Below are 20,422 nucleotides of genomic sequence, written 5' to 3' on the forward strand. Positions count from 1 at the left end.
GTCACCCTTTAATCTCAACAGTTTGCTCAGTACTTTTTCTCTAATGACGGTGATTGTTCTCGGTTCCTCTTTCTCTATTCCCTCTGCACTACCTGTTACTATTGGGGTGGTACTAGTGTCCTCCACCGTGAAAACGGGCAAAATATTGATTAAGCGTATCTGCCATTTCTGCATTCCCCACTGTACTGTGCACAGTTTTGGTCCCCTTAACTCCCCTCTCCAGTCTCATCCTCCAAAGGACCAACATTCACTTTAGCTATTCTCCTTTTATATTCTTGTAGAAGCCCTTTTGCTATTAGTTTTTACATTTTGCACTAGTTTTCTTTCATAATTTACCTTTGCTCTTTTTATTATTTTTTAGTAACCCTTTGTTGATCTTTAAAAGTTTCCTAAACTTCCAGTCTGTCGCTGACCTTTGCAATTTGGTATACCTTAATTTTTGCCTTTACGTTATCTTTAACTTCCTTGTTTAGCCATGGATGCTATTCCCCCCCTCTTACCATCTTTCTTCCTCTTTGGAATATATTTTACTCGGGAGGAATTGAACATCTCCTTAAGTATCTGCCACTGTTCATCAACTGTCCTACCTTGTGGTCTTCCTGCCCAGTCCACTAGGGCCAAATCTGCCCTCATGCCTATTTGGTTACCTTTGTTTAACTCCAGTACATTAGTGTGCAGCTCAAGTTTCTCGCTCTCAAATGGAACTTGAAATTCTAGCATGCGATGATCACTCTTGCCTAGAGGAACCTTTACTCTGAGATCATTAATTAATCCCATCTCACTACACAAAACCAAATCCAGAATAACCTGCTCCCTGGTTGGTTCCACAGCATATTGCTCCAAGAAACAATCTCCAATACACTCTATGAACTGTCCCTCGAGGCTACCCTTGCCAATTTGATTAGTCCAGTCTATTTGTATATTAAAATCACCCATGATTATTGCCGTGCCTTTCTTACATGCTCCCAGTATTTCCTGGTTTATACTGTGCCCTACTGCTGAACTAATGTTTGGGGACCTATAGATTACTCCCACCAGGGACTTCGTTCCCTTGCTATTTCTTATTTCTACCCAGACTGACGCTATGTCTTGCTCTCCAGTGCATGTATCATTCCTCACTTTGCACTGATCTCTTACTTTGCTAACAAAGCTACACCACCTCCTTTTCCTTCCTGCCTATCCTTCCAAAACACTGAGTATCCTTGGATATTCAACTCCCAAACCTGTTCTCCCTGTAACCACATCTCAGTAATCGCCACCAAATCATACCTATTTATCTCTATTTGCACTGTTAACTCATTAGTTTTATTCCGAATGCTATGCACGTTCAGATACAAAGCCTTTAAGTTTGCCATATTGTCAATTTTCCCTAATGTTATATGATTCTGTGGTGCAGTATGCTGTTCACACACTCTGTCCCTTCCTTTCACTTTTTGGTAACAATCAGCTTCGTCACTAACCTGCACTCTTACCCTCTCCCTAAACTTTGATTTTTTGTATTTCCATGCAACTGAACCCTCCCCCCCCCCACTATTTAGTTTAAAGCCCTATCTACAACCCTAGTTATGCAATTCACCAGGACACTGGTTCCAGCATGATTCAAATGTAGCCCGTCCAAACGGAATATTTCCCTCTTTCCCCAGTACTGGTGCCAGTGTCCCATGAATTCAAACCCATTTTTCCCACATCAATCTTTGAGCCACACATTTACCTCTTTAATCTTATTGACCCTGTGCCAATTAGCTCACGGCTCAGGTAGTAATCTGGAGATTATTAACTGTTTGGTTCTGCTTTTTAATTTAGCCACTAGCTGCTCATATTCCCTCAACAGAGCCTCTTTCCTCGTTCTACCTATATCGCTGGTACCTACATGGACCACGACAACTGGATCTTTGCCCTCCCACTCCAAGTTCCTCTGCAGCCAAGACAAGATATCCTTAATCCTGGCACCAGGTAGGCAACACAGCCTTCGGGACTCTCCATCCTGGCTACAGAGAACAGTATCTATCCCCTAGCTGTACTATCCCCGATTACAACTACATTTTTCTTTTCTCCCCCCACTTGAATGACTCCCTGTACCACAGTGCTATGCTCAGTTTGCTCATCCTCCCTACAGTCCCCCCTCTAATCCTTGCAGGGAGCAAGAATCTCGAACCTGTTGGATAAGGGCAAGGGCTGAGGCTCCTGCAGTGCTATTTCATGGATCCCTCTACCTGCCTCACTCATAGCCACACCATCCTGTCCCTGACCACTGGCCGAATTTAAGGTAGTTAATCTAAGGGGTGTGACTGTCTCCTGAAACACAGCTTCCAGGTAATTCTCCCCCTTCTTGATGTGTCGCAGTGTCCGAAGCTCAGACTCCAGCTCATCGACTCTGAGCCGGAGTTCCTCAAGCAACCAGCATTTGCTACAGATTTGGTCACTAGGAACCACAGTGGGGTCCACCAGCTCCCACATCATGCAGCTACAATACATCGCCTGGCCCTGCATCTCTATTTTATTTAATTAGTTTTTCAATTTGTTTTTAAATTTCCTACTGGTCTTTAGTTTATCAGTCTGTAAAATATTTCTCCTATTTACCTTTAATCTGAAAGCAATTTAGAATAGAGATTCAAAATGCACTTTTTAAAATCAGCTGGAACTCGCTCTCTCTGTTGAGTTGAAGCTGAAGTGTTGGGCCTCCGATCCTGACCCCAGTAGTCACCTTTAATCTGAAAACAACTTAGAATAGGTAGATCAAACTAGCAGTTATTTAACAACCAATGAACTTACGGTTTTTCTGTCATGTCACTTTTTTTTTCACTCGGCGACAGTGACTGCAGAGAACACTCTTCCCAGACTGCTTCCCGGCGACAGTGACTGCAGAGGACACTCTTCCTGGACTGTTTTATGGTGACGGTGACTGCAGAGGACACTCTTCCCAGACTGCTTCATGGCGACGGTGACTGCAAAGGACACTCTCCCCAGACTGCTTACGATACTCCTTTACTCACCACTATACCTTTACAAATAAATACAGATTCGTAATGATATCACAAGTTACAAAAGTTATTTTATACTCTAATGTTTACAGTAAGTACACAGTTCATGTAACGCTTTCTCACAGATGCCTGCCACAAGGGTCCACCTCCAGGGTTTCGAGCTCTCCTGGATCATCAAGTGCATTCAAACTTCCTTCCATGCACTGTCTCTCATTGACTCAGCCATGCCAACAGAACACCACTGCTTCAGATGTCCATAGTAAAGAGTTACAGACCTTCGGCTGCCCCTTGGATTTTCTGGCTTCTCCTAAGACTATGGGCAGAATTTTCTGCCTGTAGGGCAGGCAGAGTGGGAGTAGGCGTGGACCCAATTGCCACCTGCAATCGGCTCCGCGCCACTGTTTTACACAGGCAGGCCTGTGAATAGCAGCTCTCAAGGACAGCAAGAGTAGGCGGGCGGCGGCAGGACTGCAATGACCGCCAGTTCCAATGACAACCCAGCGGCCTGTTTAAAAAAGCAGCTGCAGCCTTTCAAAGGCTGTCAAACATGGCTACTGGAAGCTTCCCAGAGTGCTGCTGCTGAGCAGGCCAGGCAGGAGGGTAGGGCAGGGGGGCACTGTGCCCCTTGTTTTTCAGATGATTGCCTTGCTGCCCTCCTCAAGGAGTGGCAGCATTGCGGGAGGCCCTCATGCCCCAGGATGGGAGGAGGAGGCCCTCCCACATGATTAAACGCGTCTGGGACGATGTTGCGGAGGTCGTGAGCTCCCACGACGTGGTGCAACGCATGTGGATCCGGTGCCGCAAGCGCTTCAACGACCTCTTGCACTCTCGAACTCTCGAAAGGTGAGTACCATGTTGGCATTGGTCATTTAACCCAGCAGGTAGGCTTTCCCTCCTGGTGGGCACCCCCCCCCCCCCCCCCCCCCCCCCCCCCCCCACCACCTCCCCAACCCACCCCACCCTGCCCAGCCTGATTGTAGTGACTGCATTGAATCATTGATGGCATGTGTCCTTTGCTGGGTGAGCCAGCAGATATTGCCTATGCTGAGGTCACCCTGTGAGGCTGGTGAAGAGCCCCACATGATTGTTTTGGGGGTAACCTGGAGGATCTGCACCTAGGCGCAGTGCTGGAACTCCAGGACATGTCAAAGTCAGGGTGATGATATGCTGGGAGGGGAGCTTTAAGGTGGTGTAGCACGGATCGACCTGCTGCATGTGCTTGCGCCTCCTTGCTTTGGAAGGTTAGACCGTGTGATGGCCCATGTGATGTAGGCAGCATTTGGCCAGGGGCAGGGGGGAGACACTGGAGCGTGTGAGTGTTCGGCAGCAGTGGGGTGAGGAGACACCGGAGCCCTGCAATGGCCCACTCTAGTTGAGGTGGGCTATCTGCGAAGAGAGTCCAGGTACAAGTAGTGCTAATCAATTTTCTTTTCTTATCAGGAGAAGAATACACATAATGCCGCCACGTGGGTGAGGACTGGTGGAGGGCCGGCCCAGGTAGCGATGTTTACCTGGTTCAAGCAGAAGGCCCTAGATCTGGAGAGGCGCCATATGTCCAGGTCCACCGATGTCGGTGAGGCTGGGGTGCCATGGGTAGGTATGTTTGCCCAGCACTGAGGTCACTGTTGTTCTCCGAACAGCCATGGCAGTGCTGAATGTTCAGTGCTTGAAGTTTGCAACATGGCTAGACCATTGCTTATGGAAGGATGAGCGCATAATGATCCAGGAACAGGGATGCACAATGACATTGTCTCCATGTTAACCAATCAAATGTCCTTGTTCTTCCTTTCAGCATCAGCAGAGCAGGGCCAGGAGGAGGAGCAGCAGGGGCCTCCTCTCACACTTGAGGGCCCTCAGGTCTCGGACTCACCAGCGTCACACCATCTCTGCCAGGCAGGCACCAGCGCAGATACTAGCACCTTGGTGGAAATTAAATCATCGGCTAGTGTCCCGGGGTACAACGGTGAGGGCATTTCACAGTCGCTGGGGGAGCTGGTGGAGACAGAGAGTGCCCATGGTGCCAGCAGTTGGAGGACTGCAGGGGACCAGGCACGTGTTCAGTTGGTGGCTGATGATGTGCCTCTGGAGTCCTCTGCGATGCAGAAAATGCAGGAAATGCGGCAGGGTGTGCGGGTGCATCTGGGGGAGATACATGAGGCTTTGCTTGGCTTGGAGTCCGTGGTGGAGGAGTCTACGTGGATCATCGCCGATGCAATGAGCCGCATTGCCGAGCGCCATGCCTCCTCCATGGAGATAGTGGTGATGACTCTCATGGAGAGGCTTCTCCAAGAGACCAATCAGGGCTTCCTGGGGATGCGTTCAAACCAGCAAGCCCTCACATTGGCATTGACCTCAGCTGGTCAGTGTCAGTGTAGTAGACGGTCTGGGCACCAAGTTTTCCAGCTCGGTGCCCATCCATCCATGGTGAGCAGGGAGGTCTGAAGCAACCTCAAGTTGGCGCAGCTGCTGCCTGTCATCTCTGTGGGCTCCTCTCAGGGGGCTCCGGATGAGGGCGGCAGCTCCTCCACCCTTCTGCCAGTGACCATTGCATCCGATGAGGCTGCGACCACTGGGGAGATGCCAGCTGTGGAACTGGCAGCTCTATTCCTAGCAGAGCCAGCAGAGGCTCCACAGGCCAGAGGACAGCCGCCAAAGTCATCAAGGCCAACAGGACAGCAGAGTAAGCAGGGTGTCTCAGATGCCAGTCCCAGCAAGGGGACAGCACCAAGACATAGCACCCGAAAGCGTAAACATAAGGCACCTTAGGCACACCATGGGTTTATGACTTGTGCTTTTGTGTTGGCTCGAGATGAGGTCTTTATGAGTTGGTGTGATGTTTAACACCTTTGTCATTTTGTTTTCTTAAGTTCCTTTTGTTATACCATTAAATTCAGACATGTCACCATGGCTGAGGGTGCTTCTTTTCTTCTGCAGGTGGATGGTTACCAATAATGTGATGAGTGATTTGTGTGACATTCAGTTTTATTGACAGGGCTCTTAGTTAATGTTCCTAACCGGGCAGATTTTGCACGCAAGAATCAAGTATGGAGCCTGCAGCCCAGGCTTGTCCTAGAGGTCCATATGTGTTGTGCTAGCTGAAGGTTTGTTGGATTAAAGCCTCCCGGGTGTCCCTGCCTCCCTGGAGCATGCCCGGGTTAGTGTCTACCCCCTCAGCATTTTCCTGTGCATGCTTATCCTCGGACTCACTGCTGGACTCATGCTGTGCAGCCGCAGCCACTGCGTCTACATCTTCTTCGTCCACAATGTCGCCCCTTCCCAGCGCAAGATTGTGGAGAGGGCAGCATGCAACCACTATCAGAGGCACACGATCTGGTAGGTACTGGAGTGCGCCCCCTGAACGGTCCAGGCATCTGAAGCGCATTTTGAGAAGACTGATGGCTCTCTCCCCCACAGCCCTTGTGGAAGTGTGGCTCCTATTGTAGTGCTGCTCAGATTCTGTTCTTGGATGGCGGAGAGGTGTCATGAGCCACCTTTTGAGGGGATAGCCCATACCACCCAGCAACCATCCATCCAGCTGGGCTAGAGCACTGAAGAGCCCCAGTATCTGGGAGTGTCTGAGGATGTAGATGTCTGGGAGCTGCCTGGGTACCTTGCACAGACTTGTAGAATCTGCATCCTGTGATCACACACTATCTGCACGTTCATGGAGTGGAACCCCTTCCTATTGACGAAGGCACCGGGCTCACCTGCTGGCGCCTTGATGGCCACATGTGTGGAGTCTATTGCACCCTGGACGCAGGGGAAGCCAGCAATCGCCGCGAAGCCTCTGGCTCACTGTGTCTGGCTGGCCTGGTCCCAACGGTATTGGATGAAGGTCAATGCATGCCTGGACAGACCGTCTGTGACCTTCTTGACAGAAGTGTGGACAGCTGATTGGGAGACACCGCAAAGATCACCCATCGACCCCTGGAAGAAGCTAGAGGCATAGAAGTTAAGGGCAACTGTGACCTTTAGAGCTACTGGCAATGGGTGCCCATTCATACAGTGGAGATCTCAGGCCCAATCATCTGACAGATGTAGTTGACTGTCTCCCTTGAGAGACGGAACCTCCTTCGGCCACTCAGACATATAGAGGTAGCTCCTCCCAAAGACAGCTCCCTTGGAGGCTGAATGTACACTCCTGGCCTCCTCCCCCTTCTAGCTCTCCCTTCCTCCTCAGAGGAGATGCCTTCAGTGGAAAGCTCAACTCCCATTCCCAGGCTAAGGGAAGGTTTCCTGAAACCTGCAGGCCCCAAAATGATTCTTCACTGCAGAGTGCTGACCTGAAGGTTGTGAGCCCTGTCCAAGCAACTGGTATGTGTTTTGAAGTATTTCAGCTCACACAGGCAAGCATCAATTACTTTCCAAATTAAATATTTGACAGAGCACACTTGCGACCCCACTGAGCCCTCTTATCCTGCCTGTGGATGAGGTTTACATAAATGTTTCCTGCCTGCCTGCCTATTGCACCTGCGCGATAACCCGAAGATCACACGGGCCCCGATAAATCGCCGTCAATTGGTGCCTCAACAGCTTTAAGTGGCCCATTAATTAATGGCAGACACGTATCGAAGATCATCGCGCACATGCCCACCAAAATAGCGTGATGCCGTGGTGACATTGGGACACTCGCCCAACATCACCATGCGTCATGTTATGCATTGGCATGCGGGTCCCGCCCCTGCACACCAACAGGAAAATTCTGGCCTATATTACTTTAAATCTGCATCCTGCTGCTTTCTCTTTTTAAACTTGGAACCTTTCTCTGTGCCCCACTCATAACTTTACTTACAGGACCTTTTACAGATTCCTGTCCTTGTCCTTAACTGTCCTCTTGGGGCCTTTCCTGTTCCACTCCCCTGGATTTGGGGACTTTCATCTTTAATTTCTGGAACCTGCTCCTGCAGTTCCGTATTCTGTGATCAGCTTCTCCTGGTAGCTGGCTTCAACTTTAGTTTGGAATTTGCTATCTGTCCCTCTACTATGCTGCTTCTGCTGGTAATTCCTTTTTCTTGGAGCCCACTGACTAACTACCTCTGGGTCTCCATATGACAAAAGATTAGTGGTAGCCCAGAGGATTGGGAAAAATTTAGAAAGCAGAAAACGATAACTAAAAATAAACAATCACTTGGAGTTCAGAGCTTAAATATTGATGAAAAGCGAAACATATTTCCCAAGAATTTCATCATGCAATCATCAGAACAGATGCATGAACATCACATTTCAAACAATCACAATTTATACTACAAGAGAAAAGGGTGCTGATTGGTTGGCCAAGGCATTGCCATGGAGAAAACAATCTGCCCAGTAATTCAAAAAAGGCACATGGCTTGAACACATTTGCTTTGTTTGCCTGTGTATGGATTTTATTAATCATGCTCATTTACTCGTGCTAGAAGCAACATCCATTCATACAGAGGGACGTGTTGTCTGCAAACAAAAGGAATTTGAAAGACATCGAAGTGCAAGTAGAGGCCATAGCTTACATAGATTATGTAAAGAAATGAAGGCTACAGAACAATCTTGAGATAGGACTAGAAAAAGAAGCCCTCATGACCGTGAAGTTTTGGTGGTTGCCAATAAACTTAAGGATAAATTAAAAAGAGAGGCAAAACAAAGGGAATTAGACAGTTGGAAGGGATTCGGAATTTATTCTGAAGTAACTGAAATGGGAAAGCCAGCCTTGTCATGTAGATGGATTTGTACTAAAGGAGTCCTTGCAGATGGATTTATAAGGGCTAAAGCAAGGCTGGTTGCATGGGGTTTTGAAGAGCAACTGGGTAATACAGATGTTAGAATGGACTCTCTCAATGGGAAAAGTAAAATCTATTTGACTCTTTTGGTCACATATTCATGGAAGTGTAGATGAATCAACATAAAAGCTGCATTACTGCAGGGTGATAACTTTAAGAGAGAAGTACTTCTGAAACCACCTAAAGACCAAGAGATGCAAAAGGGAAGCTATAGAAACTAAACAAATGCGTCTATGGCCTGAATGATGTTTCAAGGATGCGGTATTTTTTGGTGAGGTTTGTTTACTGAAAATAGGCTGTGTTCCACTAAAAGCAGATGCTGCAATGTTTTATTGATATCATAAAGGGAATCTTCCAGGAATCTTCATGATGCATGTCGATGATTTCTTATGGGGTGGTACTGCAGTATGTGATAAATGTTTTATTGATATGATTAAAGAGGCATTTTATATTGAGAGTCAGGCTTCTGGAGTTTTTAAATATATTGGTTTAGATATTTTTAAATTTTTCAAAATATTTCTAATTTCTAGTTGTTTCAAATGGTGTCCCCCACTCCTCTCATTATGTTTTAATGGTGTCCCACACTTCTTTCACACTGTTCTAAATGGTGTCCCACTCTGCTCCCAAGCTGTTTTAAACGGTGTTCCACTTTCCTCTTGTGCTGTTTCAGATGGTGTCCTGCCCCGCTTTTGCAGTGTTTCAAATGGTGGCCCACTCTCCTCCGCTCTTTTAAGTAGTGTCCCTCTTCCTTCTTGCACTGTTTTAAATGGTTACCCACTCGTCTCCCATGCTTGTTCACCACCTATAAGGGTCAAGTTAGGAGTGTGATGGAATACTCTCTACTTGCCCAGATAAGACCATAAGACATTGGAGCAGAAATTAGGCCATTTGGCCCATCGAGTCTGCTCCACCATTCAATCACGGCTAATAGTTTCTCAACCCCATTCTCCTGCCTTCTCCCCATAACCTTTGATCCCCTTACCAATCAAGCACCTATCTATCTCGGTTTTAAATACACTCAATGACCTGGCCTCCACAGCCTTCTATGGCAATGAATTCCATTGATTCACCACTCTCTGGCTAAAGAAGTTTCTCCTCATCTATGTTCTAAAAGATCTTCCCTTTATTCTGAGGCTGTGCCCTCGGGTCCTAGTCTCTCCTACTAATGGAAACATCTTCCCCACACCCACCCTATCCAGGCCTTTCAGTATTCTGTAAGTTTCAATCAGATCCCCCCTCATCCTTCTAAACTCCATCGAGTATAGACCCAGAGTCCTCAAACATTCCTCATATGTTAAGCCTTTCATTCCTGGGATCGTTCTCGTGAACCTCCTCTGGACCCTCTCCAGGGCCAGAACATCCTTCCTGAAATACGGGGCCCAAACTAGCTCACAATATTCTAAATGTGGTCTGACCAGAGCCTTATGAAGCCTCAGCAGCACATCCCTGCTTTTATATTCTAGTCCTCTCGAAATAAATGCCAACATTGCATTTGCCTTCCTAACTACCGATTCAACCTGCAAGTTAACCTTAAGAGAATCCTGGACTAGGACTCCCAAGTCCCTTTGCACTCAAGATTTCTGAATTCTCTCCCCATTTAGAAAATAGTCTATCCCTCTATTCTTCCTACCAAAGTGCATGACCTTACACTTCCCCACGTTATATTCCATCTGCCACTTCTTTGTCCATTCTCCTAACCTGCCCAAATCCTTCTGCAGCCTCCCCGCCTCCTCAATACTACCTGTCCCTTCATCTATCTTTGTATCATCTGCAAACTTAGCCAGGATGCCCTCAGTTCCTTCACCTAGATCATTAATATATAAAGTGAAAAGTTGCGGTCCCAACACTGACCCCTGCGGAACTCCACTAGTCACCAGCCGCCATCCTGAGAAGGACCCCCTTATCCCCACTCTCTGCCTCCTGCCAGACAGCCAATCTTCTATCCATGCTAGTAGCTTGCCTCTAACACCATGGGCTCTTATCTTTCTGAACAGCCTCCTGTGCGGCACCTTGTCAAAGGCCTTCTGGAAGTCCAAGTAGATAACATCCATTGGCTCTCCTTTGTCTAACCTACTCATTACCTCCTCAAAGAATTCTAACAGATTTGTCAGGCATGACCTCCCTTTGATGAAACCATGCTGACGTTGCCCTATTTTACCATGCATTTCCAAGTATTCTGAAATCTCATCCTTAATAATGGACTCTAAAATCTTGCCAACGACCAAGGTCAGGCTAATTGGCCTGTAATTTCCCGTCTTTTGCCTCACTCCCTTCTTAAACAGGGGGGTTACATTAGCGATTATCCAGTCCTCTGGGACCCTCCCTGACTCGAGTGAGTCCTGAAAGATCACCACTAACGTCTCCACTATCTCTTCAGCCATCCCCTTCAGAACTCTGGGGTGTAATCCATCTGGTCCAGGTGATTTATCCACCTTCAGACCTTTCAGTTTTCCTAGCACCTTCTCCTTGGTAATGGCCACCATACTCACCTCTGCCCCCGACTCTCTTGACCTTTGGGGATGTTACTCGTGTCTTCCACCGTGAAGACTGACGCAAAGTACGTAAAACAAAAACAGAATTACCTGGAAAAACTCAGCAGGTCTGGCAGCATCGGTGGAGAAGAAAAGAGTTGCCGATGCTGCCAGACCTGCTGAGTTTTTCCAGGTAATTCTGTTTTTGTTTTGGATTTCCAGCATCCGCAGTTTTTTTGTTTTTATCTATTTGACGCAAAGTACCTATTCAGTTCCTCCGCTATTTCTTTGTTCCCCACTTCTCCAGCATCATTTTCCACCAGCCCAATGTCCACTTTTGCCTCTCTCTTACCCTTTATATATCTAAAAAAAACTCTTGCAATCTTCTTTTATATTACTGGCTAGTTTACCCTCATATTTAATCTTCTCCCTCCTTATTTCTTTTTTAGTTGTCCTCTGTTGGTCTTTGTAGACTTCCCAATCCCCTGGTTTCCCACTGCTCTTCGCCGCATTGTATGCTTTTTTTTTAGCTTTTATGCTGTCCCTGACTTCCCTTGTCAGCCATGGTTGCCTCGTCCTCCCTTTAGTATTCTTCTTCTTCCTAGGGATGAATTTTTGCTGTGTCTCCCAAATTACTCCCAGAAACTCCTGCCATTGCTGTTCCACTGTCTTTCCTGCTAGGCTCATCTCCCAGTCAATTCTGGCCAGCTCCTCCCTCATGCCTCTGTAGTTGCCTTTATTCAACTTTAACACTGTTACGTCTGATTCCAGCTTTTACCTCTCAAATTGCAGGGTAAATTCTATCATATTATGGTCAATTCCTCCTAAGGGTTCCTTCACCTTAAGCTCCCTTATCAAATCTGCCTCATTACACATCACTAAATGTAGAATTGCCTGTTCCCTAGTGGGCTCCACCACAGGCTGCTCCAAAAAGCCATCTCGTAGACATTCCACAAATTCCTTTTCTTGGGATCCACTACCAACCTGATTTTCCCAGTCTACCTGCATATTGATATCCCCCATGATTACTGTAACCTTGCCTTTCTTACATGCCTTTTCTATCTCCTGATCTTCCACATCCTGACTACTGTTCGGAGGCCTGTACATAACTCCCATTATGGTTTTTTTACCTTTGCAGTTCCTCAACTCTGCCCGCACAGATTCTACATCATCTGACCCTACGTCATTTCTTGCTATCGATTTAATTTCATTTGTTGCTAAGAAAGCAACCCCACCCCATCTGCCAACCTGCCTATCTTTTTGATGGGATGTATATCCTTGGATATTTAGCTCCCAGTCCTGATCCCCTTGCAGCCATGTCTCCGTTATGTCCACCACATCATACCTGCCAATTTCAATCTGCGCCACAAGCTCATTTGCCTTATTTCGTATACTGCATGCATTCAGATACAACACCTTCAGTCTTGCATTTCCCGTCCCTTTTCTCACTTGGATGTGCTTGGAGTTAGATCCTAGCCCTTTCCAAACACTCTGTCCTATTTTGTGTTCTGGAGACTTTAATAGCCTCTCCTGGGCTCTCCTTTCTTTTCAGTATTTTCAAAATTTTCTATGAAGTGGAATCCCCCCCCCACTCCCCCCCACCCACCGCCACACACTAACCTGCTGCTTTGTTTCCCATTAGCCATACTTCTTGGAGTTTTACCCTTCCCTCCCCCCACCCCCCCAATTTTCTAGCTTAAAGTCCTGTTGACCACCTTATTTACCCTTTTTGCTAGAACATTGGTTCCAGATCGGTTCAGGTGGAGACCGTCCCAACGGTACAGATCCCTCCTGTTCCAATACTGATGCCAGTGCCCCACAAAATGGAACCCCTCTTTCATTAGTGAAGCACCAAAAACACTCAAGAAGCCCAACATCATCCAGGACAAAGCAGCCTACATGATTGGCACCCCCTCCAATACCTTCAACATGCACTCCCACCACCACTGACAGCGGTGGCAGTAGTATGTACCACCTATAAAATGCACTGCAGCAACTCATCAAGGCTTCTTTGACAGCACCTTCTAAACCCACAACCTCTACCACCTAGAAGGACAAGGACAGCAGATGAAAGGGAACACCACCACCTGCAAATTCCCCTCCATGCCACACACTATCCTGACTTGGAACTATTTCACCATTCCCTTAATGGCGCTGGGTCAAAATCCTGGAACTCCATACAGGTGTCCCACTCTCCCCTCGCACTGTCTTAAATGGTGTCCTGCTCTCCTCTCGCCCTGTTTTAAATAGTGTCCTGCTCTCCTCTCACACTCTTTTAAATGGTGCCTCGCTCTTCTCTTGTGCTGTTTTAAATGGTGTCCTGCTCTCATTTTGTGCTTTTTAAAATAGTGTCCCACTCTCCTCTTGCGCTGTTTTAAATGGTGTCCCACTCTCCTCCCACGTTGTTCTAAATGGTGTCCCACTCCTCCCATGTTGTTCTAAATGGTGTCCCACTCTCCTCCCTGGTTGTTTAAAATAGTGTCCCACTCTCCTCTCATGCTGTTTTAAATAGAGGGGAGATACTAAAAGAGCAGTTAAGAGTAGGCAAAAATGGAGGCATAGCAATTTTAAACAATAGAAAGAAACCTTTGTTGTCAGATATTTTTGACACTGATAGTTTATGTGCAGAATGATCTAGATCAAGGTAGAGGAACGCCAGTGTGAATGAGCAGCAGAATGACTCCAAACTGAAGAGATCATTGTCAGCAGTACTGACGGCAGTACTCATTTGGCAGTGAACTCAGATCTTAGTTAGCTTAAGGTCTCCCTTATGAGGCATGCCAAAAGCTACCTGATAGCTGCTACATCGGAGCTGCTTCTTCATGGCGAAAGCGCATTACTCAGTTCCTTCATCTGGAACTGTGGTCAGGGAAGCATGGGCACTAAGCAGAGGACTTAAAGTGTCTGTTTAGCTTAGCACCTCAGTGGTGATCCTCTTGATCCTGCTGCTTTTTGTTCCAAGAGCAAAGAATTGAGGGATACTTCACTGTTTTCCAAAGCCAAGTCCATAAATTGAACTTAAACAAATGTTTCAAAATACTTACATAGGTGGGCCTGAAATTCCTGGGGTTGGGAAGAATTGAAATCCAATGAGCCATCCTGTGGGTGATAGGGGATATGATCTTTTGTATTCGTCCTTGGGATGTGAGCACTGCTGGCAAAGGCAGTATTTATTGCCCAGCTCTAATTGCCCTTGAGAAGCTGGTGTTGAGCCACCTCTTGCTTGCCTGAGTCATATAGTAGGTCCTTTTTATATGCAAACCATGCTTTTTATACAATCACAGAACTCCAATTTGCTATTTTAGGGCTCCATTGGGTGCAGCATGTGTCGAGCACATTTTGCATTGTATCCCCTACCCTAATCAACCGGCTGGTTGAAAGCCAAACAGACCACCTCATATTGCAGCAGCCCGAAGCTACTAGGTTGCCCAGATGTGCACATTTTCTACTTCCAGCACTATTGAGCAACGGGCCATGAATCACATGAAGGGAAAATCTATCATTATACGAGTTGGCGAAATCACTATGTGTGCCCTAAATCCTTTAAAGCAACAATATGAAGACTGAAACTAGCTGACAACAGGGAAATTGGCAATGAAGAGGAGCATTATAACACAAAATAAGCTGTTAATTGTTAAAGGGATGCTGACAGACAAGACCTAATGAATCAAAATGGCCCACGGTTAATTTGGGTCCCATTCTACCAGCACTTCCCTTCCCCTCATCTCCCAGTGAGGCTGTTCTGTGCCTTATGCCAGTACAGATGGTACTCAGAAATTCAACTGGAGTTCTGTGATTGTATAAAAAGCATGGTTTGCATATAAAAAGTCTTGTCCTCTGATCCTGAACTCCTCCTTTGTTGAATTTCAAGAAAGCGCTGAAAAGCCCGGCACCCCACTCATCCTCCAACTGGGTCTATTTTCACCACAAAGGAAATTTAAGAGGTATTTTTAAAATGATGAAGGAATTTGATAATGTGAATACACACGTATGAATTAGTAGCAGGAGTTGACCATTCGGCCCATCGACCTGATTGTGGCCTCAACTCCATATTCCCACCTACTCCTGGTAAACTTTGGCTCCCTTATTCGCCAAGAATCTATCCATCTCTGCCTTAAAAATATTCAATTACCCTGCCTCCATTGCTGTTAGGGGAAGAGAGTTCCAAAGAGAACTCTGAGAGAAAAAAATTTTCCTTATCTCTGTCTTCAATGAGAGACCCCTTATTTTTAAACTATTCCCTAGTTCTCGTCTCTCTCACAAAGGGAAACACCCTTTCATTATCCACCCTGTCAAGTCCCCTCAGGATCTTATATGTTTCAATAAGACTACCTCTCATTCTTCTAAACTCTAATGGATGCATACCCATCCTGTCCAACCTTTCCTCATACTGCACCACCACCCTCCACCACCCACCCCAACTCAGGTATCAGTCAAATTAACCTTCTATGGGTATACCATTTTACCTGGTTGAAGAATCAATGATGAAGGGGTCATCAATTTAAAATTGCCTGTTAGACTGAGAGAGAGGTTAGAAAAACTATCTTTATGGAGTAAATTGTTAGAGCATGTTTTTCTTCATTGATAGTAATCTATTCTTATCTATTCGTAATATATTTTTATTTGTTGTACTAAATGATCTCTATATCTTCAAGGCATACGTTTTTCAGATGACATTAATTTACTTATGATTTATCTAACAGACAGTAAGACAAAATTATTCTTGTGTTCAAATGCTTTTGCTTTGTTTTAAGAATCATTAGCACATCCTTATAATCAAATTTTTACAATTTCATCAGGCAGCATTAGAAATTTTCTTTGAAATCATTTGGAGGATACATTTATTCCTGAGTGTCCTATATTACATTACCGCACAATAAAAAGTCACAGATTGCTACAGATGTTTATGTGAAATTCAATTAACACTCTGCCAATTTAGATTTTATTGGGACACAATCAATTTTTATTCATTTTAAAAGCAGAATGCATTATTTTATTGTATGCAGTCTCACTGCTGCTTACACAACTAAACAAATTATTCTGTTGTTTGTAAGGAATTTAAGTGTTTAGGCAGCAGACTGGTACGTTTTAAATGGAGTTTGAATATTAGTGATTAAATAATGGTCAATGCAACTGGTGAATGACATAATCATTTCTTTGGATAAAACAGATCTTGAACTTAGAAGTAATAGAAAATGCAAGCGCACATTTTCTTGTTTGCTCCTTGTATCAGTTTACATTTTAACATTTCTAATTTTTGGTATGGGTTTGCAGAAATGATGTAACATGAATATCAAAAAGATTCAATTTGTAAATTGAATTTAATAACAAGCACAATCATTTGTAGATGTCATGAAAAATAAATGAATGATGGCCTGTGGTGAGGTGCAGATGGGGAAGTACTGTTGTGAGGGTAGGAACCCCAGAAAGTAGATTTCCCAAATGCTCTGCAGGATTTAACTGCAGGGCTCCTTCAAGTGGGGCTCCTGATTGACAGGCTGGAAGTCTTTCTGGTGGGAAGCCTGCTTCACACGTTTTAATAAGGCATGAGAAAGTATTCATGTAGCACAAAGCATGAACATTAGCTCAATGAAAAACCATTATCAGTTTATTTAACTCACATTGAAAAGCAAATCAAAAGTGTTACTTTTTTTAAAGGTGAATTTTCCAGCAAGCAATGGAAGTAACCAAACAACAACAGTTCATGTTTTAACCCTTTCACTCTAACAAACAAGCTAGAATCAACATAAACTAAACATATTTTTGCTGGCAACTAATATATCAAAATAGAGGAAAGCTACTATCACATTAACTAACTAATGCAACTAATGAAATAAGCTTTATGACAATTTTTTACCTCATGCCATGTTTCCAGCAGACATGTAGCCTTGAAGTTCCAGGTTTCTCCCAGCTTTCATGCAGGCTCCACTTTGCCAGGTCAGGTCTTCCGAGTGTCCTACAAAAATCATTCCACTCAGCCTTCTGATTATCCCTCAACTGACTTCTACCAGCAAGGCCCATTTTGTTGACTCCTTCTTCCTTAAATCTGAAAAAGCCTCTTCTCTTTGAACAGGGAACCAGTTCTCACCCGCATCCTGCTTGTTTACTCACACAGAACAGCCTTTTTTTCTGTTCTTCACAGCAGCAGCTGTTTTTGTCTCTCCCTCTCCATGTCTCTGCATCTCTGTGTTTCTGAAAGCAGCTGTCTCATGTCTGAAACCTGTGACATGATTTTCAATAGATTTTGATTTGGATCACATGAGCCTGTCTCCAGGCAGAGTTAGCATTATCACCATCTCCTCTATACAGGACATTCTGTTTTATGTTAAGTTAAAAGAGATATTTTAAAACATTTGTACATCTTGTAAAGTCCCCTATACATAACAAAAGAAAGCCTCACATTTATATAATGCCTTTAATGACTATTGTGCTGAGCATCACAGGAAAATGGTCTCTTATTGCTGTTTTTCCTCGTTGTGTACCTGTGAGACCTGTGCCCCTGGTGGCACTCTGACAATGGGCAGTTTTGCCTGTTCATTCATGCATTGAACTAAATTGCAGCATTTTTATGCCTATATGTTTCAAGGCAATGCACCATCAAAGTCAAGATAAAAGCAAAATACTGCGGATGCTGGAAATCTGAAACAAAAACAGAAAATGCTAGAAAAGCTCAGCAGGTCTGGCAGCATCTGTGGAGAGAGAAACAGTTAATGTTTCAAATCCATATGACTTCTTCAGTGCTAAAGAGAAGTAGAAATGTGGTTGATTTTATACTATTTAAGAGGGGGTGGAGCAGGTGGAGCAAAATAGAATGTCAGGGATAGGTGGGAGCTAAGGAGAAATTTAACAAAGATATCATGGACACAGGACAAAGGGAGTGTTAATGGTAGTGTTAAAGACTAGAGAAGGTGTTGATAGTGACATAAAGGTAAGATGGCAGAATGTGTTATTATGACATTGAGCAATAACAATGCTAGTTTAAGGGTTATATTATTATGAAACTACTAAGTGATGCTGGAACCTAAGGGGTCAATTTTCATGTCATTAAGGCCCTTTGAGCAATTCACGGGATGTTATGGCATGGAAAAGGGGACACAGATCTGTGACACCATGATTTGGATTTTCAATCCAGAGTTAGGAACCCAGTGCCTGTGTCATTTCTGGGTCACAACCCGTCAATGTGCATCAAAATCAATGATGCAGCATGATCTTTCAATACAAAAGCCCTAAATGTCCCAGAGGTGAGTTTGACATCTAATTAACAGTGCTTGAAGCAGCCTGGAGGCATAACTTCATTACAGAAGGTGATTTTAAAGGGCAAGTAGTAGCCATGACTGGACTTCCCATTGCCTGGAAGTATGGAGCATCAGGGGGCCAACGCTAGCGTGGACAGACATCCCAAGGTGACCCTATGCTTTTCTCTTGCTTCCTTTGAGCCTTTGATGGACGCTGTCTCCAAGAAGACAGTTGTGCTCTTCACTCCACCAGGAAGAAAAATCCTCCAAGCCATATAAAAAGGGCATGGATTGAGCTGGCCACAGAGGTCAACAGCCAGGAATTCATTAGGAGGACATGGGTGCAGTACAGAAAGAACTTCAATGATCTTATAAGGTCTGGGAAAGGCAAGCAACACCTTGATAGAGGCCTCTAACTCTGTATGTACCAGCATACACACGAACTGAGCAGACTGAGTACCCAAAGTTCTCCTTAACATTTTCAGTTCGAGTGGCCAGCTGCATCACCAAAACATCAGTAACTCTCACACAGGGGAATCACTGAGGAGCACGACATCTTATGTCTATGTTGTGCTGGAATGAGTGAGGGAGGGCAGTTTTCTCATAAATCTTTCTCTCTTCACCCTCAAAAGAAGGGAGCACATAGTTCAAAGAAAATGTCTCAGATGGATAATGATGTGCTGCAGCTCCACACACTAACCCCAAAGGGGAGGCAGCACTGGAGGTTGCGAGGGTGATCATTTCAAGTCATGGGAGATGGCGTCAATTCATGGGTGATGACAAGACAAGAAGTCGTCCAAAGCTGGGTCATTTTATAGCTCAAGCAACAGGTGAAGAGCATGGAGATCACTCCTGCCCACACTGTTGCTATACAAGCACTGTCAGCTGTTGGGTTGTTTGTGCTGAGGCACATGCTGAGTGACCTGAGTTCTCATTGCTGTCTTCTTCTGTTTCTTACAGGGCCAATTGAGGCGGGGAAGAAAGACATTGCCGGACTCCACAGCAAGGAGAGATGTCTCTGAGGCAGCACTGTCGTACTATACCTCACACCTTCCATCAGCGCAGACACACTCACCTCGGTTGGGTCTGTATCTTAGAATGGGGAGCACTGAGTGAATCGCACCACACAGTGAGCAGGAGGAGGAGGGTGAGGCAGATTCAGCTGTGGGCCAACCCCTTCAGAGGGGGACAGGCATAGATAGCCATGCTCCACTGGGCATAGATGCTGGGCCTGGGGGGTTTCACACACAAGGAGGTTCTTGAGAATGGTAATGGGATTATTCAGATGTATGTGTTTATTGGATAATTTCTCTCTTTGGTGAAAGGTGTCATAAGGGCTAATAGCTGTTCAGGTGAAAGGTTGCTGAATTTAGCCAGCCTGCCAATTGCCCTGAGCCCTGCAACAGCCTCAGCAGACTTCCTCCAAAGCCTGGGCATTGAGCTCCTCTCATCCCCCTTTTTTTCCTCCCCCCACATCCTTCTCTGAGCAAAAGTGGCATTCCAGCTTCCCCTTTTTATCCAGCTCCAGACTTTTCAGTATATATATATGTTATGCAGTGCACAGCAGATGACCACAATATGAGACATCTTGGCTGGTTCATACTGGAGGGCTCAAACCAAGCAGTCAAAGTAATGGAAGTGCGTCTTCTAGATGACAATGTTCTGTTCAATACAGATACATGTTAGTAGATGGCTTTAGTTGGTGCATCTCTGCATCCTTGGCTGGGTACCAGCTGGGCATAAGGAGCTGCCTCGTTAAGGAATAAACCTTAGCCCCAGCAGCCACTCATGGAGAGTGGACGTGGGCTTGAAGTTGTGCGGCATCTGGGGCAGGATACACTTCGTGTGGTCACAGACCACAACTGGACATTCATTGAGTGGAAGCTTTTTTCATTCAGGAATCTGGCTTGCTAGTCTGTTGATGCCTTGATGGCTACATGGATACAATGACCTCCTTGACCTGAGAGTATCCATCAATGGTG

The 20,422-nt window shown here is 45.4% G+C and overlaps 1 long non-coding RNA gene across 1 annotated transcript in view; it reads left to right on the forward strand.

Moving 5' to 3' along the window:
• LOC121279368 overlaps window positions 1-19,770 on the forward strand; it is a 93,947-nt gene extending 74,177 nt beyond the window's left edge. Inside the window, exon 3 of the long non-coding RNA XR_005943374.1 lies at window positions 19,401-19,770. This is a non-coding gene — a long non-coding RNA (uncharacterized LOC121279368). The remainder of the gene's footprint in view (window positions 1-19,400) is intronic.
• The last annotated feature ends 652 nt before the right edge of the window (window positions 19,771-20,422 follow it).

Source organism: Carcharodon carcharias, chromosome 6 (assembly GCF_017639515.1).
Source record: "Carcharodon carcharias isolate sCarCar2 chromosome 6, sCarCar2.pri, whole genome shotgun sequence".
NCBI classification, from domain to species: Eukaryota; Metazoa; Chordata; class Chondrichthyes; order Lamniformes; family Lamnidae; genus Carcharodon; species Carcharodon carcharias.